Source organism: Lithobates pipiens, unplaced genomic scaffold (genome assembly GCF_037356315.1).
Source record: "Lithobates pipiens isolate NorthernLeopardFrog02 unplaced genomic scaffold, aLitPip1_a1.2 Scaffold_22, whole genome shotgun sequence".
Classification (NCBI taxonomy): domain Eukaryota; kingdom Metazoa; phylum Chordata; class Amphibia; order Anura; family Ranidae; genus Lithobates; species Lithobates pipiens.
In genome coordinates this window covers 12,582-40,517 of record NW_027507784.1, presented here as the reverse complement: position 1 = coordinate 40,517, position 27,936 = coordinate 12,582, and the positions used below count along the sequence as shown (strand labels likewise).

The following is a 27,936-nucleotide window of genomic DNA, read 5'->3' as shown; positions in this document are numbered from 1 at the left end:
GGGGCCGGTATCCGGGGGCCCCCTTATTAAAGGGGGCTCCCGGATTCTGATAAGCCCCCCGCCCGCAGACCCCGACAACCAACGGCCAGGGTTGTCGGGAAGAGGCCCTTGTCCTCATCAACATGGGGACAAGGTGCTTTGGGGTGGGGGAGCCGCACGCCCCCTCCCCCAAGGCACCCCCCATGTTGAGGGCACGCGGCCTGGTACGGCTCAGGAGGGGGGGGCCCGCTCGTCCCCACCCCATTTCCTGGCCGGCCGGGTAGCGTGCTCGGATAAGGGTCTGGTGTGGATCTGGGGGGGACCCCCACGCCGTTTTTTCGGCGTAGGGGGTTCCCCTTGGAATCCATACCAGACCTAAGGGCCTGGTATGCTCTCGGAGGGGGAACCCATGCCAAATTTTTTTCAGAAATTTGGCGTGGAGTTCCCCCTTCAGAGCTAATAATTCTGTCAAAGTCGCCTCCGTATAGACAGAGATCCGACTTGGAGGCGACCTCCATTGAAATCAATGGGTACAAGTCACCTACAAGTCGGATTGAAGTAGTGCAGGAACTTCTTTTGAAGTCGGAGGCGACTTCAGTAGCGTGTATTAAGACGGCTCTCATTCACTTACATTGATTTTTAAATGTTGTCCGACCTGAGGCGACTAGGGGCGACCTAAAGTCCGATCGCAGTCGCCCCTGTGTGAACCGAGCCTTAAGATCTACAGGTCTCTTCATTCCTGCCTTCGCCTTGGTCACATCACAAGAAACCATCTCCTGCGTTCCTGTTTAACCACTTAACAACCGGCCCATAGCCGAATGACGGCTACAGGGCGGTTGTTTAACTCCCAGAGGCTGTCATATGACATCCTCCCAGAATCCCGCTCTCGCGTGCGACCCCTGGGGCGCGCACTCCAGAGCATCCGCGACCGCGGGGTCTGCATCACGGTAAACTCATCGTGTCAAATGACGGAGTGTTTACTAGTAAACAAACCGGCATCATGTTGTGACGCCGGTTCCTCCCTCCCCCTCTCTGTACTGATCGCAAATACTCTGCAATACCCGCAAATAGTCTGCAATACCCGCAAATAGTCTGCAACACCCGCAAATACTCTGCAACACCCGCAAATACTCTGCAACACCAGCCAATACTCTGCAACACCCGCAAATAGTCTGCAACACCCGCAAATAGTCTGCAACACCAGCCAATACTCTGCAACACCAGCCAATACTCTGCAACACCAGCCAATACTCTGCAGTACCCGCCAATACTCTGCAGTACAATTCCAGCCAATTCTCTGCAATACCCTGCCATAAATTGCCATACCCGGAGATACCCAGCCATACTCGGAGATACCCAGCCATACCCAGCCATAGTCGGTGATACCCTGCAATACCCAGCCATAGACACCCCCCCTCCCGCCGCCCTCCGGTGCTTCTACCGACTCGCCAATACGATCAAAGCCAGAATCTTTTTTTTTTTTACAGGCTTTCCAGCCTAGAGGTGAGATGTGGGGTCTTATTGACCCCATATCTCACTGTAAAGAGGACCTGTCATGCCATATTCCTATTACAAGGGATGTTTACATTACTTGTAATAGGAGTAAAAGTGATCAAAAAATAAATTTTTGGGGAAAAAAATGTCAAACTAAAATAAATAAAGTAAAACGAACAATAAAACTTTTTTTTTTTTTTAAAGTGCCCCTGTCCCCATGTGCTCACATGCAGAAGCGAACGCATACGTAAGTCCCGTCCATATATGAAAACGGTGTTAAAACCAGACATGTGAGGTATCGCTGCGAACGTTAGAGCGAGAGCAATAATTCTAGCCCTAGACCTCCTCTGTAACTCAAAACATGTAACCAGTAAAAAAAATTTAATGCGTCACCTATGGGGATTTTTAAGTAGCGACATTTGGCGCCATTCCACGGGCGTGTGCAATTTTGAAGAGTGATGTGTTAGGTATCTATTTACTCAGCGTATCTTCATCTTTCACATTATGTAAAAATTGGGCTAACTTTACTGTTTTGTTTTGTTTTTGTTTTTAAACACAAAACTGTTTTTTTTCCAAAAAAAAGCATTCGAAAAATTGCTGCGCAAATACCGTGTGAGATAAAAAGTTGCAACGACCACCATTGTATTCTCCAGAGTGTTTGCTAAAAAAAAACATATATATATACTGTTTTGGGATTCTATGTAATTTTCTAGCAAATAAAATGATGATTTTTACATGTAGGAGAGAAATGTCAGAATTGTCCTGGGTGCTCCAGAACGTCTGATGGCGCTCCCTGCATGTTGGGCCTCTGTATGTGGCCACACTGTGTAAAAGTCTCACACATGTGGTATCGCCGTACTCGGGAGTAATAGCAGAATGTGTTTTGGGGTGTAATTTGTGGTATGCATATGCTGTGTGTGAGAAATAAACTGGTAATATGACAATTTTGTGAAAAAAAAAAGTAAAAAAAAAATCTTGATTTTGCAAAGAATTGTGGGAAAAAATGACAACTCAAAAACCTCCCCATGCCTCTTACTAAATACCTTGGAATGTCTTCTTTCCAAAAAGGGGTCATTTGGGGGGTATTTGTAATTTTCTAACATTTTGGGGTCTCAAGAATTGAAATAGGCCGTCAGTACTTCAGGTGTGATCAATTTTCAGATATTGGCACCACAGCTTGTGGACTCTATAACTTTCACAAAGACCAAATAATATCCACCAATTTGTACTTATTTTTACCAAAGATATGTAGTGGTATAAATTGTGGCCAAAATTTATGAAGAAAAAATTACTAATCTGCTAAATTTTATAACAGAAACAAAGAAAAATTCTTTTTTTTACAGAATTTTCTGTATTTTTTCTTTTATAGCACAAAAAATAAAAAAATGAGAGGTGATTAAGGCTCCATGCACACTGAAGCTGATAAGCTGCAGTTTATTGGAGTTTGGCCGTTTTTTGTAAAAGCCCATAAACTCCACTCTATGTTAGCCTATGTGTCCATGCACACATGGACGTTTTTCAGCTTTAATAAACAGTGGAGTTTATGGGCTTTTTTCTAAACGCCAGAAATTCGCGTTCAAAGTGCCGTTTTTCAGCGCCAAAAAACGACAAACGCCGATAAACGCTCATAAACGCTTGTAAACGCTCATAAACGCTCGTTCATTAGTGTTCGGCATTCTATTTTTCAATGCATTGTGGGATTTTTGGAGTGTCCTCTGTGTATTTTTATAAAAAACGCCCATTAACGCTAACGCTGTAAAACGCTCATAAACGCTAGTATAAAACGCTGTTAAAAGCAGGTTTTTAAACCAGCGTTTTGTGCCAGCAATCTGGCGTCCAGAAATAGCTTTTTTGAGCTTCAGTGTGCATGGAGCCTAAATACCACCAGAAGAAAGCTCTATTTGTGTGAAAAAAAGGACAACAATTTCATATAGGTCCAGTGTTGCATGACTGAGTAATTGTCACTCAAAATGTGAGAGCACCGAAAGCTGAAAATTGGTCTGGTTATTAAGGGTGTTTAAGTGCCCCGTGGTCAAGTGGTTAAAGTCAGGCTTTGCTGACATCCCCTCTGGCTCCTTATCCTGCTTGCTGTCCCTCTACATAGTTACATAGTTACATAGTTACATAGTTAGTCAGGTTGAAAAAAGACACAAGTCCATCCAGTTCAACCTTAAAAACAAACTAGTGTCTAGTGACTAGTGTCATTTAAATGTTACAAAGAAATTAACAGAATATGTAAAAAGGAAATCAAGGATGCAAAAATTCAAAACGAACGACAGATTGCAAAAGATAGTAGGACAAACCCCAAAAAATTCTTCAAATATATTAATAGTAAAAAGGTCAAGTCTGAGCATGTAGGCCCTTTACAAAACAATCTAGAGTTGGTGACTGGGGACAAAGAGAAGGCTAATTTATTAAACACTTTCTTCAGCTCTGTGTACACAAAAGAGCATGGGGGAGCGCATGTCCATAATGGGGGTGATAGTGACACAGCCCCAAATGATCCACAATGGCTCAAAAGTGATATGGTCCAGAAATACTTAGACAGAATAAAGGTGGATAAAGCACCTGGCCCTGATGGCATCCACCCACGGATCCTAAAAGAATTGAGCTCTGTAATTTCAGAGCCATTGTATCTAATTTTTAGGGACTCATTAATGACGGGAATAGTCCCACTGGATTGGCGCAGGGCGAACGTGGTGCCTATATTTAAAAAGGGATCAAAGTCTTTACCAAGTAACTATAGACCTGTTAGCTTAACTTCTATAGCTGGGAAGATACTGGAGCGTTTAATAAAAGACCACATCGACGAGTTCTTGCTGAACAAAAACACTTTAAGCAACAGACAACATGGATTCATGAAAGACAGAAGTTGTCAGACAAATCTGATTTCTTTTTATGAGGAGGTAAGTAAAACCTTGGACAGAGGGGTGGCGGTGGACGTGGTATACTTGGATTTTGCAAAAGCATTTGATACAGTTCCCCACACACGGCTCATGTGTAAGGTAAAGTCTACAGGTTTGGAAATATCAGTTTGTAAATGGATAGAAAATTGGCTAGAAGACAGAATTCAGAGAGTAGTGGTTAATGACTCTTACTCTGAATGGTCTAAGGTTATCAGTGGTGTACCCCAAGGTTCAGTGCTGGGACCCTTACTTTTTAACATCTTTATAAATGATATTGGGTCTGGGATCAAAAGTAATATTTCTGTCTTTGCAGATGACACCAAGATATGCAGTGGAATAACGTCTTTACAGGATGTCTCCAATTTACAAGCCGACCTCAATACACTGTCTAATTGGGCGACTATGTGGCAGATGAGGTTTAATGTTGATAAATGTAAAGTTATGCACTTGGGGCCTAAGAATATGCATGCATCATACATGCTAGGGGGAGTACAACTGGGGGAATCCATAGTGGAGAAGGATCTGGGGGTTTTGGTAGACCATAAGCTCAATAACAACATGCAATGCCAAGCTGCTGTTTGCAAAGCGAGCAAAGTCCTTTCTTGTATTAAGAGAGGTATGGACTCTGGAGAAAGAGATATAATTTTGCCCCTGTTCAAAGCATTAGTAAGACCTCACCTGGAATATGCCGTTCAGTTTTGGGCACCAGTTCTCAAAAAGGATATCGGGGAACTGGAGAAAGTGCAGAGAAGGGCAACCAAACTGATAAGAGGCATGGAGGAACTCAGCTATGAGGAGAGATTAGAGGAACTAAATTTATTCACTCTTGAGAAGAGGAGATTAAGGGGGGATATGATCAACATGTTCAAATACATTAGGGGTCCATATAGTGAACTTGGTGTTGAGTTGTTCTCTGTACGGTCAACCCAGAGGACACGGGGGCACTCTTTACGTCTAGAGGAAAAGAGATTTCATCTTCATGTACGGAAAGGTTTCTTCACAGTTAGAGCTGTGAAAATGTGGAATAGACTCCCGCCAGAGGTGGTTCTGGCCAATTCAGTAGACTGCTTTAAGAAAGGCTTGGATACTTTCCTGATGGTACATAATATAACTAGGTACTAACATAGTTAAAGTTGATCCAGGGAAAATCCGATCGCCTATTGGGGGATCAGGAAGGAATTTTTTTCCCCTGCTGTAGCAAATTGGAGCATGCTCTGCTGGGTTTTTTTTTCGCCTTCCTCTGGATCAATTGTGGGCATAAAATTGGGTATCTGGATTGTACGATTATTTTTTATTTTATTTATTTGTTTTTAAGGTTGAACTGGATGGACTTGTGTCTTTTTTCAACCTGACTAACTATGTAACTATGTAATAAGTAACAATAGATGACAAATAAATTGATAAGGAAAATCGTATTACGTAGATCAAATTAATAAAACAGATACTTAGTGTGTTTTGGATAGTTAACTTGTAGACTTATTACAATGAATGAGTATCTCACCGATATTGCCAATGCTCCAAAAAGAATTTCAAAAATATCAGACGAAAATCAGTTTTAAGACTTTAAGAAAATCTATACTCAATTTTAGCGGTAAAGTCGCAGGTCAGGAGAAATTAATCGCCTATAGGGAATCTGCAGAGAGAAATAAAACAAATTCAAAGAGATATAGAAAAAAAGAAAGAAAGAACCATTGGGCCCTTTAAGAGAGAGGAGCCAAATTTAAAATGCGTATATCATAGATATGGTAATTACCCAAATAGTAATGTAGAATCAATAAGAGTTGCTTAAATGGAGTTTTTTAACTTCAAAGGTAGGTCAGAGTCAGAATCCATGTTAATGTTTTGGAAGCAGACGTAATGATTGAAGCTAAAGTAAACAGAAAGATTGCTCTTAAAAGAGGGAGTCTGTAGTAATAGAAAGGTATGCAGTCACATAGGAAAGCATCCAATAAAGTCCAATGAAGTGGAACAATTGCATGTTCATGTCTATAAATAGAAATTGTGGCTAAAATATTTAGGCAACTTACCCAGTGGTCAGGCTTTGTTTGTAAGTATGCAACTCATTCCATCAATTGCCAAGAGGCAACTGATGGAAGTACGAGGTTTTAAGCCTCTCCAGCTCGGCGGCGTCTGACGTCACCGCCGAGCTGCGGGCGGAAATAGAGTAAGGGGAGAAAGAGAGCTGACACCGGTGTCCCTACAGTTGAAGCGAAGTGCGCATGCGCGAACATTACGTCGCGGCTCGCATAACGAAGTGCGCATGCGCAGACGTCACGTCGCGGGACGCATTGCGTGCCGAAGCTTCCGCGGCCATTTTAGAAATTCCAGAGAACGGCAATGGGCTCGTGCGGTTAGACAGCAATGTCCCGCACGACGTGAGAAACCAAAGCGACCATTTTTAAATAGGTAGCATGGTCTAATTAAACAGGCAGATAGATGGAAAGTAAATGTGACAAAAATAAAGGATTAGCATATCATAAGCCTATTACTAAGTTCCTAACCAGCATCAATAATCTGGTTGAATCAAGCAGATCTATAAGGAGCAATACAGCCAGCACACAAACTATAAATCTCCAGGGGAATGTAATGCATGTATATCCCATATGCCTATTCACTGGAATGCTAAATAGATAAATAAATACAGTCACAACATAAAGACCACTCGTAAAATTTACCAGAGGGACTGTATTCCAAAGAAAATAAAGAAAATTTGAGAGAAAAAATAATAATAATGAAAAAATAAAAATAATTAAAAATAAATTAAAATTAAAATATAAAAGGTAGAAAAAAATATATAGTAAAAATAAATGTTAAATATGAGCAAAAAAATAAAAAATAATAAAAAAATAATACAAAATAAAGTATAATGAGAAGAGAAACCAGTAACAGACCAACAGACTCCCATTAATGTGGGGAACAATAAAGGGTTGAGACGCTGATTGATTGACAGGACCCAACAGAGGTGTTACTAGTTCCCCGGGGCGCCCATGCAGAAACCCAAATCAAAGCATAGGCGATAAGTCTCCAATTGACAATTAGAGTTAGTGAAATATTTTAAAATATTCAAAGTCTTAGATTAATTGGGGCATGGACAAATTCGGAGAGATTTACAATTATAACAAAGCAAAACAAAACAAAAACACATTCCAAAAACATAAAAAAATAAATAAATAAAAATACCCAACCTATAAGAAGGGTTTGAAACTAAAGGCTTCATTGAGGCCCGGTGCATCTGTGGCCCTAAGGTCAAAGATCCAGCGGGCCTCTCGCTGTAGAAGGATCTGATTGTAGTTACCCCCTCTGTCGCCTGGGCTCACATATTCCAAAGCAAAAAAATGCATTTTGGTGTCATCAAACTTGTGAAAGAGGCCCATATGGCGACTAATAGGAGTCTCCATTTTCTTTCCACGCACCAGGGAGACATGATCCCTGATGCGGTGAAAGAAAGGCCTCTTTGTCTTACCTACATAGTAGGCACCGCATTCACACATCATGATATACACAATGCCCACCGACGTACAAGTGACAGAAAATTTGGGTTTATACAATCGATTGTTCGGTAAAAGAATTGAGTCCGAGGCTAAGATGTATCGACAGAAACTACATTTATGGCACGGCCTAGATCCCAAAACCAATTTAGAGGGTATAGAAGTTGGAGGAACATAATGGCTCCTGACCAATGTATCTTTAATCGAACGCGATTTCCTGAAGGTTATCTCTGGGTGAGCCCTTAGGAATTTTGAAATCCTAGGGTCACCCAGTAAGAGATGCCAATGTTTACTTAAGATATCTCGTATCTGAAAATGCTGAGCACAATAACGAGTGATCAATCTCACTCCTTCATTCGGTTGAGGGGGTTTATTGTCGTGTAAAAGAGAGGATCTAACATGTTTGTTGGCTCTAGCATAAGCCCTTTTCAAGCACTTATTGCTATAGCCACGCTGCTGTAAACGCTTTTTTAGTTGTTTGGCCTCTTGTTCAAAATCAGTTACACTGCTACAGTTGCGTTTTAGACGAAGATACTGTCCATAGGGAATACTAGTCACCAATGGCTTGGGGTGCGAGCTCGAAGCATGTAAAACGGTGTTCGCAGCCGAGGGTTTCCTAAAAAGAGTAGAACCAATTTCGCCTTGGTCATTGGCGTAAATTTGAATGTCCAGAAAAGTAATAGATGACTTGCTTTTTTCCATAGTGAATTTTAAATTATAATTATTGATCTTGAGTACTTCCATGAAATTGGACAGCTCAACTTCAGTTCCTGTCCAGATAAGGAAAATATCGTCTATATATCTGCGCCAAACCGGAATCTGACAGAGATACTCAGCCAAATCCTCACGATGGAAAATGTGGCGCTCCCATCCCCCCAGGTACAGGTTAGCATAGGAGGGGGCACATTTGGTCCCCATAGCCACCCCCTGTACCTGGGGGTGTGCAGTGTATGGAGGTGGGAGGTATGTACATGAGAGGGGTGGAGTGTATGGAGGTGGGAGGTATGTACATGAGAGGGGTGCAGAGTGTATGGAGGTGGGAGGTATGTACATGAGGGGTGTGCAGAGTGTATGGAGGTGGGAGGTATGTACATGAGGGGTGTGCAGTATATGGAGGTGGGAGGTATGTACATGAGAGGGGTGGAGTGTATGGAGGTGGGAGGTATGTACATGAGAGGGGTGTGGAGTGTATGGAGGTGAGAGGTATGTACATGAGGGGTCTGAGTCTGCTGCAAATATAACCCAGACAGTGTAGCGGTGGCCAGCGGGTGTCACGGCTGTCTGCCGCGGTATCGTTCTAACGAGGCCTCCCTGCCCCCCCCGGCCAAGTCCGCCCCTACCTCCTGGCTGGCGGGTTCAGCAGCGGCTGCCAGCTCCACCTCGATCCTTTACCAGTCCAGCCCGCTCACCCTGCCAGCTTGGGGACACTGACCGGGGACATTCCCTCCCATCCTCCCACGCACAAATCAGGCAAATGAGGCGGCCGCGAGGCCCCTGGGAGCGCGAGGCCTTAGGCAAACTCCTTTTGTGCCTAATTAGAGAGCCTCTGCCTTCACTGACATCATCCCATTGGTGGGTGTTTGTAGAGTCGGGGTACACCGTTCTTATTTATTGGGAACACTGTGTACTCATTTCCCCTTTTAATTCTCAGAATTTCCCGTCAGAGGAAGAAGGTGAGGGCACCAAATCCAGAGAGCGGGTTGTCTGTCCTTCCCCTTGAAATGGTTTCTGCTTTCTGTATGATTTCACATTGATGTCATCTTTGGATTTGGTGCCACCCCCACCATCTGTTCACTGCTGTACTAACATCAAATTAGTAGAACGTCTTTCACAAATGTAACTTTCTCTTTTCATGTACTAACATCACACATGTTTGGCCTGATTGTTCTATATACAATATATACAGCAGCTATTCTCAGCTAGGGTTGCTCCAGAGGTTGCCTGGACTTTCTTGAGCTGTGGTTGGTTGACCTCCCATCTGATAGTGTTTACATAGTTTTGGGTCCAGTGCCACTTCACACGGCCATCAGCATGACGCCAACAATCTTTAAGGCGGTCTGTAAATGTGGCATTCTGACCACCAGTGTAGGAAGGACATTCTTTCCACTGACCACCAGTGTAGGAAGGACATTCTTTCCACTGACCACCAGTGTAGGAAGGACATTCTTTCCTCTGACCACCAGTGTAGGAAGGACATTCTTTCCACTGACCACCAGTGTAGGAAGGACTTTCTTTCCACTGACCACCAGTGTAGGAAGGACTTTCTTTCCACTGACCACCAGTGTAGGAAGGACATTCTATCCTCTGACCACCAGTGTAGGAAGGACATTCTTTCCAATGATCATATATGTAAGGAGTCACCCTTCCCACTGACTCCTATGAAAATTATTTCAAGGGTTCCCCTGGTGTAAAAGGGTCAATAAAGGTTGATATAGGATGTCGGCATATAAAAAGGCCAGACCAGGCAGCTGATCGGTGTCAGAAACCATGAACCAGACCGAGACAGAAGTACAGTAAAATCACACTTGCTTATTAATAAAAATAAAAAGGTAAATAGAGTAAGCATAGTCAGAGCATAGCCAGAGTCCAGTAACCAGATTGGGTAGTCAGCCAGGCCAGAGTCCAGTAACCGGATTGGGTAGTCAGCCAGGTCAGAGTCCAGTAACCGGATTGGGTAGTCAGCCAGGCCAGAGTCCAGTAACCGGATTGGGTAGTCAGCCAGGCCAGAGTCCAGTAACCGGATTGGGTAGTCAGCCAGGCCAGAGTTCAGTAACCGGATTGGGTAGTCAGCCAGGCCAGAGTCCAGTAACCGCATTGGGTAGTCAGCCAAGCCAGAGTCCAGTAACCGGATTGGGTAGTCAGCCAGGCCAGAGTCCAGTAACCGGATTGGGTAGTCAGCCAGGCCAGAGTCCAGTAAACGGATTGGGTAGTCAGCCAGGCCAGAGTTCAGTAACCGGATTGGGTAGTCAGCCAGGCCAGAGTCCAGTAACCGGATTGGGTAGTCAGCCAAGCCAGAGTCCAGTTACATGGATTGGGTAGTCAGCCAGGCCAGAGTTCAGTAACTGGATTGGGTAGTCAGCCAGGCCAGAGTTCAGTAACCGGATTGGGTAGTCAGCCAAGCCAGAGTGCAGTAACCGGATTGGGTAGTCAGCCAAGCCAGAGTCCAGTTACATGGATTGGGTAGTCAGCCAGGTTGATGGTTGATATAGGATGTCGGCATATAAAAAGGCCAGACCAGGCAGCTGATCGGTGTCAGAAACCATGAACCAGACCGAGACAGAAGTACAGTAAAATCACACTTGCTTATTAATAAAAATAAAAAGGTAAATAGAGTAAGCATAGTCAGAGCATAGCCAGAGTCCAGTAACCAGATTGGGTAGTCAGCCAGGCCAGAGTCCAGTAACCGGATTGGGTAGTCAGCCAGGCCAGAGTTCAGTAACCGGATTGGGTAGTCAGCCAGGCCAGAGTCCAGTAACCGCATTGGGTAGTCAGCCAAGCCAGAGTCCAGTAACCGGATTGGGTAGTCAGCCAGGCCAGAGTCCAGTAACCGGATTGGGTAGTCAGCCAGGCCAGAGTCCAGTAAACGGATTGGGTAGTCAGCCAGGCCAGAGTTCAGTAACCGGATTGGGTAGTCAGCCAGGCCAGAGTCCAGTAACCGGATTGGGTAGTCAGCCAAGCCAGAGTCCAGTTACATGGATTGGGTAGTCAGCCAGGCCAGAGTTCAGTAACTGGATTGGGTAGTCAGCCAGGCCAGAGTTCAGTAACCGGATTGGGTAGTCAGCCAAGCCAGAGTGCAGTAACCGGATTGGGTAGTCAGCCAAGCCAGAGTCCAGTTACATGGATTGGGTAGTCAGCCAGGCCAGAGTTCAGTAACTGGATTGGGTAGTCAGCCAGGCCAGAGTTCAGTAACCGGATTGGGTAGTCAGCCAGGCCAGAGTCCAGTAACCGGATTGGTTAGTCAGCCAGGCCAGAAGTCAGGGATACAAGTAGAGGGACATCAAGCAGGATAAGGAGCCAGAAGGGATGTCAGCAAAGACTGACTTTAACCACTTGACCACCGGGCACTTAAACACCCTTAATAACCAGACCAATTTTCAGCTTTCGGTGCTCTCACATTTTGAGTGACAATTACTCAGTCATGCAACACTGGACCTATATGAAATTTTTGTCCTTTTTTTTCACACAAATAGAGCTTTCTTCTGGTGGTATTTAATCACCTCTCGTTTTTTTTTTGTGCTATAAAAGAAAAAATACAGAAAATTCTGTAAAAAAATGAATTTTTCTTTGTTTCTGTTATAAAATTTAGCAGATTAGTAATTTTTTCTTCATAAATTTTGGCCACAATTTATACCACTACATATCTTTGGTAAAAATAAGTACAAATTGGTGGATATTATTTGGTCTCTGTGAAAGTTATAGAGTCCACAAGCTGTTGTGCCAATATCTGAAAATTGATCACACCTGAAGTACTGACGGCCTATTTCAATTCTTGAGACCCCAACATGCCAGAAAAGTACAAATACCCCCCAAATAACCCCTTTTTGGAAAGAAAACATTCTAAGGTATTTAGTAAGAGGCATGATGAGTTTTTTGAAGTTGTAATTTTTTCCCACAATTCTTTGCAAAATCAAGATTTTTTTTTTACTTTTTTGTTTTTTTTCAAAAAATTGTCATATTATCAGTTTATTTCTCACACACAGCATATGCATACCACAAATTACACCCCAAAACACATTCGCCCGAGTACGGCGATACCACATGTGTGAGACTTTTACACAGCGTGGCCACATACAGAGGCCCAACATGCAGGGAGCGCCATCAGGCGTTCTGGAGCACCCAGGACAATTCTGACATTTCTCTCCTACATGTAAAAATCACCATTTATTTGCTAGAAAATTACATAGAATCCCAAAACATTATATATGTTTTTTTAGCAAACACCCTGGAGAATACAATGGTGGTCGTTGCAACTTTTTATCTCGCACGGTATTTGTGCAGCAATTTTTTGAATGCTTTTTTTTTTGGAAAAAAAACAGTTTTGTGTTTAAAAAAAAAAACAGTAAAGTTAGCCCAATTTTTGCATAATGTGAAAGATAAAGTTATGATGAGTAAATAGATACCTAACATGTCACTCTTCAAAATTGCACACACCCGTGGAATGGCGCCAAATGTCGCTACTTAAAAATCCCCATAGGCGACTCTTTAAATTTTTGTTACTGGTTACATGTTTTGGGTTACAGAGGAGGTCTAGGGCTAGAATTATTACTCTCGCTCTAACGTTCGCAGCGATACCTCACATGTGTGGTTTGAACACCGTTTTCATATATGGGCGGGACTTACGTATGCGTTCGCTTCTGCATGTGAGCACATGGGGACAGGGGCGCTTTAAAAAAAAAGTAAGTTTTATTGTTCGTTTTACTTTATTTATTTTAGTTTGACATTTTTTTTCCCCAAAAATTTATTTTTTGATCACTTTTACTCCTATTACAAGTAATGTAAACATCCCATGTAATAGGAATATGGCATGACAGGTCCTCTTTACAGTGAGATATGGGGTCAATAAGACCCCACATCTCACCTCTAGGCTGGGAAGCCTGAAAAAAAAAGAAAAAAAGATTCTGGCTTTGATCGTATTGGCGAGTCGGTAGAAGCACCGGAGGGCGGTGGAGGGGGGGAATGTCTATGGCTGGGTATTGCAGGGTATCACCGACTATGGCTGGGTATTGCAGGGTATCACCGACTATGGCTGGGTATCTCCGAGTATGGCAATTTATGGCAGGGTATTGCAGAGTATTGGCTGGAATTGTAGTGCAGAGTATTGGCGGGTACTGCAGACTATTTGCGGGTGTTGCAGACTATTTGCGGGTATTGCAGAGTATTTGCGGGTATTGCAGAGTATTTGCGGGTGTTGCAGACTATTTGCGGGTGTTGCAGAGTATTTGCGGTCAGTACAGAGAGGGGGAGGGAGGAACCGGCATCATAATATGATTCCGGTTTGTTTACAAGTAAACACTCCGTCATTTGACACGATGAGCGGCCGTTTACCGTGATCCGTGATGCAGACCCCGCAGTCGCGGATGCTCTGGAGTGCGCACCCCAGGGGTCGCACGCGAGAGCGGGATTCTGGGAGGATGTCATATGACAGCCTCTGGGAGTTAAACAACCGCCCTGTAGCCGTCATTCGGCTATGGGCCGGTTGCTAAGTGGTTAAACAGGAACGCAGGAGATGGTTTCTTGTGATGTGACCAAGGCGAAGGCAGGAATGAAGAGACCTGTAGATCTTAAGGCTCGGTTCACACAGGGGCGACTGCGATCGGACTTTAGGTCGCCCCTAGTCGCCTCAGGTCGGACAACATTTAAAAATCAATGTAAGTGAATGAGAGCCGTCTTAATACACGCTACTGAAGTCGCCTCCGACTTCAAAAGAAGTTCCTGCACTACTTCAATCCGACTTGTAGGTGACTTGTACCCATTGATTTCAATGGAGGTCGCCTCCAAGTCGGATCTCTGTCTATACGGAGGCGACTTTGACAGAATTATTAGCTCTGAAGGGGGAACTCCACGCCAAATTTCTGAAAAAAATTTGGCATGGGTTCCCCCTCCGAGAGCATACCAGGCCCTTAGGTCTGGTATGGATTCCAAGGGGAACCCCCTACGCCGAAAAAACGGCGTGGGGGTCCCCCCCAGATCCACACCAGACCCTTATCCGAGCACGCTACCCGGCCGGCCAGGAAATGGGGTGGGGACGAGCGGGCCCCCCCCTCCTGAGCCGTACCAGGCCGCGTGCCCTCAACATGGGGGGTGCCTTGGGGGAGGGGGCGTGCGGCTCCCCCACCCCAAAGCACCTTGTCCCCATGTTGATGAGGACAAGGGCCTCTTCCCGACAACCCTGGCCGTTGGTTGTCGGGGTCTGCGGGCGGGGGGCTTATCAGAATCCGGGAGCCCCCTTTAATAAGGGGGCCCCCGGATACCGGCCCCCCACCCTATGTGAATGAGTATGGGGTACAATGTACCCCTACCCATTCACCTGTGAAAAAAAGTACAAAAAAACACAACACAGAGTTAAAATATTTTATTGCACAGCTCCGGGGGTCTTCCGTCTTTGGGGGTCGTCTCGCCGGACTCCTCCGCTATCTTCTTGTAGCTCTTTTGCTAGCGGAGGAGACCGGCTTTCTTCCTCGCCGCCGGCCTCTTCTTCCGACTTCGGGGGTCTTGTCCCCGTCTTCGGTTCTTCTGCCGGGCCACCGCGCCTTCTTATAGCTCTTTTACAGGCGGTGGCCCGGTCTTCTGTCGCCGCCGCCCCCTTCCGTTCTTCTTCTTCTTCTCCTGGAGATCTTGACTCGACGTTCTCTCCGGCCGCAATGCCAGGGACGCGCTGCGCTGCCACTTATATAGGGACAATGGGACAGTGTCACATGGGTTGATGTCACATGGGTTGGTCACATGGGTTGATGTCACATGGTGACCCCGCCCCGGATGCTGGGACTGTCGCCATGTGACATCAACCCATGTGACCAACCCATGTGACATCAACCCATGTGCTCGGATAAGGGTCTGGTGTGGATCTGGGGGGGACCCCCACACCGTTTTTTCGTCGTAGGGGGTTCCCCTTGGAATCCATACCAGACCTAAGGGCCTGGTATGCTCTCAGAGGGGGAACCCACGCCAATTTTTTTTTCAGAAATTTGGCGTGGAGTTCCCCCTTCAGAGCTCATTCTCTGATTGGCCACGGCAAAAGTCGCCTGGCCGGGGGCGACTTGTAAGTCGCCCTAGGTCGTGTCTAAAAGTCGTGTTCAAGTCGTCTCCAAGTTGCCTCACAAAGTCGTACTGAATTCGTGTCGCCCCTGTGTGAACCGAGCCTTAAGTAGGCGGGACTGACGAGCACATCCACAACAGCTGGTAAACTGTGGAGAGAGATGAGAGCTGCCAATTAGTGATGGCCGAACGGTTCGCCCGGCGGTCGTTTCGCGGCGAATTTCCGACATTCGCGGTCCGCACGTTCGAACGCCTTTTTCCGTCGTTCGCCGCGGCGGACTTACGTGTTTAATGTATACAAGAACTTTAACCTTTGGTGACACGTTTATCATGTGATACAGGACAGCCAATTGAGACATGACAGCACATGGACACTTGTACATTCCCCCTAACCTATAAATACACCCGATCCGGTGGCCATTTTACATTCTTTCTTCTGTTACGATAGGGACAGGTTCCTGTGTGGAGTAGGGAGAGATAAACCACTAGCTATTTGGTACACAAAAGTTCTTTTCAGGACTGGTATAGGTGTTAGGTGTTGATAGGTTTGCTGTGCTGCTGATTCTTGCAGCAGCCTGAGTGTCTTTTGTTAGTTTAGAGAAAGGGAAAGGACGGTGTATGCTACAGGGACAGCCAGATTAGTCTTTCATCATCATCATCATCATCATCATCATTAGCTGTTACTATCAAGGTCCACAAAAGAGCTGTTCCAGTAACCACTAATCGTTCTCTTTTTTTGCCAATTTGTATAGGGACAGGAAGGAAGCAGTGTTGTCAGGCAGTGAGGGTAATTTTAAAGACTTGCTGTTATTATTAGTTCCACAAAGGTTCTTTTCAGGACTGGTATCAGTGGTACAGTAATAGGCTTGTACATGTATAATATTCTTTCTTCCAAATATAGAAAGGATATTATACTTGACTGCTGCCCTTCTGCTGCAGTCTGCTAAACATTCACAACTCACTTGTTCCACAAAAGTTCTTATAAGGACTGGTAACTTGGTATAGGGTGCTACGGTACATAGGCTTGAGTGCGGTACAGTCTGCTGTTCTGTAAGGACCGCTATCGGTCCACAATAGATAGGGTTGACGTGCACCACTGCTGACCGCTGCCCTATACTGCAGCAGTCCTTCAGCGGTATAGGGACTGACGTACAGTCTGCTAATCACTAACACACAACCTGCTTGTTCCACAAAAGTTCTTATAAGGACTGGTAACTTGGTATAGGGTGCTACGGTACATAGGCTTGAGTGCGGTACAGTCTGCTGTTCTGTAAGGACCGCTATCGGTCCACAATAGATAGGGTTGACGTGCACCACTGCTGACCGCTGCCCTATACTGCAGCAGTCCTTCAGCGGTATAGGGACTGACGTACAGTCTGCTAAACACTAATACACAACCTGCTTGGTCCACAAAAGTTCTTATAAGGACTGGTAACTTGGTATAGGGTGCTACGGTACATAGGCTTGAGTGCGGTACAGTCTGCTGTTCTGTAAGGACCGCTATCGGTCCACAATAGATAGGGTTGACGTGCACCACTGCTGACCGCTCACCTATACTGCAGCAGTCCTTCAGCGGTATAGGGACTGACGTACAGTCTGCTAATCACTAACACACAACCTGCTTGTTCCACAAAAGTTCTTATAAGGACTGGTAACTTGGTATAGGGTGCTACGGTACATAGGCTTGAGTGCGGTACAGTCTGCTGTTCTGTAAGGACCGCTATCGGTCCACAATAGATAGGGTTGACGTGCACCACTGCTGACCGCTGCCCTATACTGCAGCAGTCCTTCAGCGGTATAGGGACTGACGTACAGTCTGCTAAACACTAATACACAACCTGCTTGGTCCACAAAAGTTCTTATAAGGACTGGTAACTTGGTATAGGGTGCTACGGTACATAGGCTTGAGTGCGGTACAGTCTGCTGTTCTGTAAGGACCGCTATCGGTCCACAATAGATAGGGTTGACGTGCACCACTGCTGACCGCTGCCCTATACTGCAGCAGTCCTTCAGCGGTATAGGGACTGACGTACAGTCTGCTAAACACTAATACACAACCTGCTTGGTCCACAAAAGTTCTTATAAGGACTGGTAACTTGGTATAGGGTGCTACGGTACATAGGCTTGAGTGCGGTACAGTCTGCTGTTCTGTAAGGACCGCTATAGGTCCACAATAGATAGGGTTGACGTGCACCACTGCTGACCGCTCACCTATACTGCAGCAGTCCTTCAGCGGTATAGGGACTGACGTACAGTCTGCTAATCACTAACACACAACCTGCTTGTTCCACAAAAGTTCTTATAAGGACTGGTAACTTGGTATAGGGTGCTACGGTACATAGGCTTGAGTGCGGTACAGTCTGCTGTTCTGTAAGGACCGCTATCGGTCCACAATAGATAGGGTTGACGTGCACCACTGCTGACCGCTGCCCTATACTGCAGCAGTCCTTCAGCGGTATAGGGACTGACGTACAGTCTGCTAAACACTAATACACAACCTGCTTGGTCCACAAAAGTTCTTATAAGGACTGGTAACTTGGTATAGGGTGCTACGGTACATAGGCTTGAGTGCGGTACAGTCTGCTGTTCTGTAAGGACCGCTATCGGTCCACAATAGATAGGGTTGACGTGCACCACTGCTGACCGCTCACCTATACTGCAGCAGTCCTTCAGCGGTATAGGGACTGACGTACAGTCTGCTAATCACTAACACACAACCTGCTTGTTCCACAAAAGTTCTTATAAGGACTGGTAACTTGGTATAGGGTGCTACGGTACATAGGCTTGAGTGCGGTACAGTCTGCTGTTCTGTAAGGACCGCTATCGGTCCACAATAGATAGGGTTGACGTGCACCACTGCTGACCGCTGCCCTATACTGCAGCAGTCCTTCAGCGGTATAGGGACTGACGTACAGTCTGCTAAACACTAATACACAACCTGCTTGTTCCACAAAAGTTCTTATAAGGACTGGTAACTTGGTATAGGGTGCTACGGTACATAGGCTTGAGTGCGGTACAGTCTGCTGTTCTGTAAGGACCGCTATCGGTCCACAATAGATAGGGTTGACGTGCACCACTGCTGACCGCTGCCCTATACTGCAGCAGTCCTTCAGCGGTATAGGGACTGACGTACAGTCTGCTAAACACTAATACACAACCTGCTTGGTCCACAAAAGTTCTTATAAGGACTGGTAACTTGGTATAGGGTGCTACGGTACATAGGCTTGAGTGCGGTACAGTCTGCTGTTCTGTAAGGACCGCTATCGGTCCACAATAGATAGGGTTGACGTGCACCACTGCTGACCGCTGCCCTATACTGCAGCAGTCCTTCAGCGGTATAGGGACTGACGTACAGTCTGCTAAACACTAATACACAACCTGCTTGGTCCACAAAAGTTCTTATAAGGACTGGTAACTTGGTATAGGGTGCTACGGTACATAGGCTTGAGTGCGGTACAGTCTGCTGTTCTGTAAGGACCGCTATAGGTCCACAATAGATAGGGTTGACGTGCACCACTGCTGACCGCTCACCTATACTGCAGCAGTCCTTCAGCGGTATAGGGACTGACGTACAGTCTGCTAATCACTAACACACAACCTGCTTGTTCCACAAAAGTTCTTATAAGGACTGGTAACTTGGTATAGGGTGCTACGGTACATAGGCTTGAGTGCGGTACAGTCTGCTGTTCTGTAAGGACCGCTATCGGTCCACAATAGATAGGGTTGACGTGCACCACTGCTGACCGCTGCCCTATACTGCAGCAGTCCTTCAGCGGTATAGGGACTGACGTACAGTCTGCTAAACACTAATACACAACCTGCTTGGTCCACAAAAGTTCTTATAAGGACTGGTAACTTGGTATAGGGTGCTACGGTACATAGGCTTGAGTGCGGTACAGTCTGCTGTTCTGTAAGGACCGCTATCGGTCCACAATAGATAGGGTTGACGTGCACCACTGCTGACCGCTCACCTATACTGCAGCAGTCCTTCAGCGGTATAGGGACTGACGTACAGTCTGCTAATCACTAACACACAACCTGCTTGTTCCACAAAAGTTCTTATAAGGACTGGTAACTTGGTATAGGGTGCTACGGTACATAGGCTTGAGTGCGGTACAGTCTGCTGTTCTGTAAGGACCGCTATCGGTCCACAATAGATAGGGTTGACGTGCACCACTGCTGACCGCTGCCCTATACTGCAGCAGTCCTTCAGCGGTATAGGGACTGACGTACAGTCTGCTAAACACTAATACACAACCTGCTTGTTCCACAAAAGTTCTTATAAGGACTGGTAACTTGGTATAGGGTGCTACGGTACATAGGCTTGAGTGCGGTACAGTCTGCTGTTCTGTAAGGACCGCTATCGGTCCACAATAGATAGGGTTGACGTGCACCACTGCTGACCGCTGCCCTATACTGCAGCAGTCCTTCAGCGGTATAGGGACTGACGTACAGTCTGCTAAACACTAATACACAACCTGCTTGGTCCACAAAAGTTCTTATAAGGACTGGTAACTTGGTATAGGGTGCTACGGTACATAGGCTTGAGTGCGGTACAGTCTGCTGTTCTGTAAGGACCGCTATCGGTCCACAATAGATAGGGTTGACGTGCACCACTGCTGACCGCTGCCCTATACTGCAGCAGTCCTTCAGCGGTATAGGGACTGACGTACAGTCTGCTAAACACTAATACACAACCTGCTTGGTCCACAAAAGTTCTTATAAGGACTGGTAACTTGGTATAGGGTGCTACGGTACATAGGCTTGAGTGCGGTACAGTCTGCTGTTCTGTAAGGACCGCTATAGGTCCACAATAGATAGGGTTGACGTGCACCACTGCTGACCGCTCACCTATACTGCAGCAGTCCTTCAGCGGTATAGGGACTGACGTACAGTCTGCTAATCACTAACACACAACCTGCTTGTTCCACAAAAGTTCTTATAAGGACTGGTAACTTGGTATAGGGTGCTACGGTACATAGGCTTGAGTGCGGTACAGTCTGCTGTTCTGTAAGGACCGCTATCGGTCCACAATAGATAGGGTTGACGTGCACCACTGCTGACCGCTGCCCTATACTGCAGCAGTCCTTCAGCGGTATAGGGACTGACGTACAGTCTGCTAAACACTAATACACAACCTGCTTGGTCCACAAAAGTTCTTATAAGGACTGGTAACTTGGTATAGGGTGCTACGGTACATAGGCTTGAGTGCGGTACAGTCTGCTGTTCTGTAAGGACCGCTATCGGTCCACAATAGATAGGGTTGACGTGCACCACTGCTGACCGCTCACCTATACTGCAGCAGTCCTTCAGCGGTATAGGGACTGACGTACAGTCTGCTAAACACTAATACACAACCTGCTTGGTCCACAAAAGTTCTTATAAGGACTGGTAACTTGGTATAGGGTGCTACGGTACATAGGCTTGAGTGCGGTACAGTCTGCTGTTCTGTAAGGACCGCTATAGGTCCACAATAGATAGGGTTGACGTGCACCACTGCTGACCGCTCACCTATACTGCAGCAGTCCTTCAGCGGTATAGGGACTGACGTACAGTCTGCTAATCACTAACACACAACCTGCTTGTTCCACAAAAGTTCTTATAAGGACTGGTAACTTGGTATAGGGTGCTACGGTACATAGGCTTGAGTGCGGTACAGTCTGCTGTTCTGTAAGGACCGCTATCGGTCCACAATAGATAGGGTTGACGTGCACCACTGCTGACCGCTGCCCTATACTGCAGCAGTCCTTCAGCGGTATAGGGACTGACGTACAGTCTGCTAAACACTAATACACAACCTGCTTGGTCCACAAAAGTTCTTATAAGGACTGGTAACTTGGTATAGGGTGCTACGGTACATAGGCTTGAGTGCGGTACAGTCTGCTGTTCTGTAAGGACCGCTATCGGTCCACAATAGATAGGGTTGACGTGCACCACTGCTGACCGCTGCCCTATACTGCAGCAGTCCTTCAGCGGTATAGGGACTGACGTACAGTCTGCTAAACACTAATACACAACCTGCTTGGTCCACAAAAGTTCTTATAAGGACTGGTAACTTGGTATAGGGTGCTACGGTACATAGGCTTGAGTGCGGTACAGTCTGCTGTTCTGTAAGGACCGCTATCGGTCCACAATAGATAGGGTTGACGTGCACCACTGCTGACCGCTGCCCTATACTGCAGCAGTCCTTCATCGGTATAGGGACTAAGAGTTTTGTCACAGGGTCATTTAAAAAATGACAGGCAGAGGAAGAGGCAGGCCCTTCCGCAGGGGTGGTAGGGGTAGGGCAGGAGCAACAGGCTTGAGCCAAAGTGGGAAGTTGCAGAAGGTGCGTTCAATTACTTTAAAGGATGCACCAGACTTGGTTGAGTGGCTCGCTCAGCCTTACTCTTCTGCACCCTCCTCATCCTCTCGATCTGCACCCTCTTCTTCACTCTCTGCTATGTGCACCCCCAAAGACACTACCACCAACAACACGACCACCACCACCACCACCACATACCTTCCGCTTGAGTCACTGGAATTATTTTCCGATCCATATCAAGAGGACATTTCTGATGCGCAGCCACTCTTGGTATTGGATCAGGAAGAGGAGGTAGCAACAAGCGCTACTCAGCAGTCTGACGCCAGTACCCAGATCAGCCCAAGGAGGAGGTTGGTCCCCGGTGTTGCTGCCTACTCCGAGATCTCTACTTATAGCGGTGGGGAAGGTGACGTTGATGATGACGTGTCTAGTGATGTCACGTGGGTGCCCACAAGAGAGGAAGAGGAGGGGAGTTCAGAGGGAGATATGGACCAGCAGATAGGGAGGAGAAGCAGCAATGACTTACATTGCACAGCAGGGACAAAGCAGACTGCAAATGTATCAGGAGCGAGTCATCGACCATGTACGGTCACATCTGGCGCTCCCAGGACACCGGCACATGGCTCCGCAGTGTGGGCTTTTTTTAACGTGTCCGCTGCTGACAATAGCGTTGCCATCTGCAATCTTTGCAGTCAACGCGTTAGTCGCGGTAAGCCCAATACTCACCTAGGGACGACCGCCTTAAGAAGGCACATGAGCAGCCATCACCGAGCCCAGTGGGAGCAACGGAACACACAAAGCCACACTGCAGGCTCTCACCGTCCAGCCTCGTCTTCTACTTCTCCTTCTCCTCTCTCCTCACAATTGTCCTCCACTCCACCTTCCATCACGCCAAGCTCACATTTTTCTGCAAAAAGGCAGGCTTCCGTGGGCCTAATGTTTGAGCGTAAAAAAATGATGACGCCGGATAACCCTCTTGCCCAACGGTTGGCGGCTGGCTTGTCAGAACTCATAGCCCGCCAACTACTGCCATATAAACTGGTGGACTCGGAGGCCTTTCGCAAATTTGTGGCCATTGGAACACCACAATGGAAGGTCCCAGGAAGGAAGTATTTCTCAGAGAAGGGCATCCCAGAGCTATATGGCCATGTTCAGCGGCAAGTGAATGTATCTCTGGCACACAGTGTCGGTGCCAAGATACATCTGACCACAGACACGTGGTCTAGCAAACACGGGCAGGGAAGGTATATCAGTTTTACTGCCCACTGGGTGAACCTTCTGACGGCCGTCAAGCATGTAACCCGTGGCACCCGTGTAGATTTGGTTTTACCGCCACGGATTGCATGCAGGCCTGACTCTTCTTCTCCTCCTCCTACTCCATCCTCCTCCCTCTCCTCCTCAGCTGCCTCCTCCTTTTCCGCTGCTAGCGTCTCTTCCACTGCACCGCCCAAGCTCCCCAGAACCTATTCCACATGCCAGGTGAGACGTTGCCATGCCGTGCTGCGTCTGTTGTGCCTGGAAGCAAAGAGCCACACTGGCCCGGCACTCCTTTCAGCTTTGCGTTCACAGGCAGATGAGTGGCTAACACCGCTCAATTTGACAGTTGGTAAAGTGGTGTGTGACAACGGTGCCAATCTGCTTAGCGCATTGAAACAGGGCAAAATCACGCACGTGCCGTGCATGGCACACGTCTTAAACTTGGTCGTGCAGCGATTCCTTGTCAAATACCCTGGGGTCCAGGACATCTTGCGGCAGGCAAGGAAAATCTCGGCCCATTTCAGAAGATCTTACACGGCCATGGCTCGCCTTGCTGACATTCAGCGGCGACACCATCTGCCGGTCAGACGTCTTATTTGCGATTGCCCGACGCGATGGAACTCAACCTTCTATATGCTTGATAGGCTGCTCCAGCAGAAACGTGCAGTTAACGTCTACCTGTATGAACTCTGCGAAAGAAACGGTTCTGGGGAGCTGGGTTTTTTTTCACCGCGCCAGTGGCTGCTCATGCGCGACACATGCAGACTTCTGCGGCCATTTGAGGAGATCACCAAACTGGTCAGTCGCAGCCATGGCGCCATCAGTGACATGGTACCTTATGCCTTCTTTCTGGAGCGTGCATTGCGTCGTGTCATTGATCAGGCTGTGGAGGAGCAGGAGCGGGAAGATGAGGAAGTCGCAATGCTGGATGAATTCCCAGGGGGGGCTACTCTATCTGAGACAAGTCAACAACAGGAGTCTGATGAGGAGTCAGAGGAGGATGGTGCCGGGGCGGATGAGCAGGAGCAAGAAGAGCATGCTTTAAACCTTTCTGGGATCCCTGTTGTGCGAGGATGGGGAGAGGAGAATGAAGAGGACGACATTATCCTGGATGATGAGCAGGAGCCAGGCCACCACACCGCTTCCACTTTAGTGCAAATGGGGGCCTTCATGCTCCAGTGTTTTAATAGGGACCCCCGTATAAAAAGCATGAGGGTCAAGGACCAGTACTGGGTGGCAACGTACTTAGACCCCCGGTACAAACACAAAATGGCGGAAATGTTACCGCCGTCGCAGAGGGCTGTCAGAATGCAGCACTTCCAGGCCTTGCTTCGAGAAATGCTGCATTCTGCTTTTGCGTGCGCTGGCAGAGGAGCAATTCCCACTCCCAGAGAAGGATTTGCGGGTACCAATCCAACAGCGCCTGCAAGAAGAGGCCGGTTTGAAGATGTGTTGGTGACTTCGGATATGAGGTCATTCTTTCAGCCGACCCATCGACAGGTGTCATCCGGATCCAGCATCAGGGAACGCCTAGACCGTCAGGTGTCCGACTACATTGGGTTAACGGCCGATGTGGACGCTCTGAGGAGTGATGAACCCCTAGACTACTGGGTGGGCAGGCTTGACCTCTGGCCAGAGCTTGCCCAATTTGCAATCGAACTGTTGGCTTGCCCCTCATCCAGTGTCCTGTCCGAAAGGACGTTCAGCGCAGCAGGGGGGATTGTGACCGATAAGCGTACTCGCCTAGCTCACCACAGTGTTAACTACCTCACATTTCTAAAAATGAATGAGGCATGGATCTCGGAGGAATTCAACACATGTGACCAGTAGACCATGTATATGTCTATAAACTATTTTTTTAATCAAGCACACAGACCTTCTTAATTCATTTGGCTCACTTCCTTGACCCAAAAAAGCACACCGTACTATATGCCCCTACCCTCCTCTTTGAAGAGGTTGAGCGGTGTCATATTTCTACTGGGGCTGCTTATGATATCCCTGTGCTGTGCTGACTTCCTCCTGGGGGTTCTTATTATGAAGGGATCACACTATCCCTGTGCTGTGCTGACTTCCTCCTGGGGGTTCTTATTATGAGGGGATCACACCATCCCTGTGCTGTGCTGACTTCCTCCTGGGGCTGCTTACGGTGCTGCTGTCAGTGCTGTATGTCACGGTGCTGCTGTCAGCGCTGTATGTCACGGTGCTGCTGTCAGCGCTGTATGTCACGGTGCTGCTGTCAGCGCTGTATGTCACGGTGCTGCTGTCAGCGCTGTATGTCACGGTGCTGCTGTCAGCGCTGTATGTCACGGTGCTGCTGTCAGCGCTGTATGTCACGGTGCTGCTGTCAGCGCTGTATGTCACGGTGCTGCTGTCAGCGCTGTATGTCACGGTGCTGCTGTCAGCGCTGTATGTCACGGTGCTGCTGTCAGCGCTGTATGTCACGGTGCTGCTGTCAGATGCCTCTATCACGGTGCATGTGTCATTCCGGTATGTCACGCTGCTGGTGATCATCTCCTGCACCCTCTTCTTTGCCTACCCTGGTCCCTGACCTTCCCTCTCCTCCATTGCCTTCATTAGCTCCATAGTCCTGAATTGTTAGAACAATTTCCCAAATAAAATAAAAATGCTTGTAGTTATCGATCCCAAATTCACCTCATACATGTATTATGTCATTGTCCAGATGGTGGGACTACGTTTTACCCCCTAATAATTACCACGTGGCCGCAAATTCGACATGAAGGTTTGCAAAGTTCGCCTCCCATTGAAGTCAATGGGGCCCGCGGCGAACGTTCGGTTTCGCGAACGTTTGGGTCCGTTCGCATTTCGCTTTCGCGAAACGTCCCGTCGGAAGTTCGTCCATCACTACTGCCAATTATCTGACAGCTGAGCGGCCAGCTCAGAGAAGGAAGGGCTGACCAGCCCTGACAATCAGGCCCCAGACTACACTCCATGTATGTATATATATATAATATACACAGTCTGTACCTGCAAACATAATACCTGCTGTCATAATATGACTCATTTACAGAGACTAGACTTGGGGTGTTTCCTATCGCTATTCCATGGCTGAAGGGTGGTGAATAGGGATGAGCCAAACACCCCCCGGTTCTGTTTGCACCAGAACTTGCAAACGGACCGATAGTTTGCGCAAACTTTCAAACCCCGTTACAGTCTATGGGACTCGAACGTGAGAAATCAAAAGTGTGAATTTTAAAGGCTAATATGCAAGTTATTGTCCTAAAAAAGGGTTTGAGGACCCGGGTCCTGCCCCAGGGTACATGTATTAATGCAAAATATTTAAAAACTGCTGTTTTTTCAGGAGCAGTGATTTTAATGATGCTTAAAGTGAAAAAATAAAAGTGAAACATTCCTTTAAATATCATGCCTGGGGGGTGTCTATAGTATGCCTGTAAAGTGGCCTGTGTTTCCCGTGTTTAGAACTGTCCCTGCACAAAATGACATTTCTAAAGGAATAAAAGTCATTTAAAACTGTTTACGGCTTTAATGTAATGTCTGGTCCCGGCAATATGGATGAAAATCATTGAGAACAAAGGCATGGGTACCCCGCCCCCAAGCCCATTACCAGCCCCTTTGGGTCTTGTATGGACATTAAGGAGAACCGCGCACCCAAATTATAAAAAGGAAAGGCCTGAGGCCCCCAGGCCCTATATACTCAGAACAGCAGTATACAGGCGGTCCAAACAAGACAGGGACTGTGTAGGTTTGTTATTAAGTAGAATCTGTTTGTAATTTTTAACTGGTACATTTTTAAAGTGTCGCTCCAGCCCAAAAATCTATTTTTAAGCTTTTTGTAAAACATAGGGAAGGGTTATCACCCCTGTATAATTTGTTTTGCTGTCTGTGCGCACCTGTTCAGAAGATTTCACCTCACTTTCTGTCCCAATGACAATTGGATTGTTAAAATTTGTGTTTTTTTGTGAAACGAGGAACTCTTACAGGAGAGAATTTCCCTTCCTAGGGGTAGATTTCCTCTCACTTCCTGTTGTCTCCTTCTGTTTGAAAGTAGGAGTTGTTTGTAAGTTGGATGTTTGAAAGTAGGGGCCTGCCCTATATACTCAAAATATAAACGCAAAAATGTGGGCCTTGGGTGTTGGTGTTGCCACAACACTGTAATCCCTCACAGTTACTCTGGGTGGGCGCAGGAACGGGCCCTGCTGTGAAATATTAGATCAAGAATTGTAATTACATGCCTCTGTTGAACAGGGGCAGAAAAATTGGGCCTTAGGCACTGGTGCCACAACACTGCAACCCCTTACAGATACTCTAGTTGGGGCGCAGGAATGAGCCCTGCTGCAAAGTATTGCATCAAAAATTGGCCTGTGACCAATTATGGCTCTCTTCGCTGACGGCGCTGTGATTGGCCAAAGCATGCGGGTCATCGTGCATGCTTGGCCAATCATCAGCCAGCAATGCACTGCGATGACGCAGTGCATTATGGGCCGTGACACGCCGCTCTAATTTGGCACGAACGGACCATAATGTTCGATCTTCCTCTTGAAATCGAAGCTCATCCCTAGTGGTGAAGTATGGGGCAAGATTCCTCACCCTGCTGCCATTCCTCATTATATTTCTTAGAAAAAAAGAAGAAAAAAAAAACACATACAAAGACAATTAAGGTACGACCAATCTTTATTGGAGATAAATCTATAGAAGGAAATGATTGTCGGGCTTCGGAGAACATCGGAGATCAGTGACGGTTGTCCTAGGACTCCTCAAAGGCAGGGCCTTTTTA

General features: G+C 46.8%; 1 long non-coding RNA gene across 1 annotated transcript; it reads right to left on the bottom strand.

The window, feature by feature from the left end:
• Window positions 1-5,756: 5,756 nt before the first annotated feature.
• LOC144000283 (uncharacterized) lies at window positions 5,757-7,180 on the bottom strand. The gene is made up of 3 exons (XR_013278214.1): window positions 6,407-7,180; window positions 6,133-6,246; window positions 5,757-6,012 (listed from the first exon to the last, which is right to left on the bottom strand). It is a non-coding gene; the product is annotated as an uncharacterized LOC144000283 (long non-coding RNA).
• Between the last annotated feature and the right edge of the window lie 20,756 nt (window positions 7,181-27,936).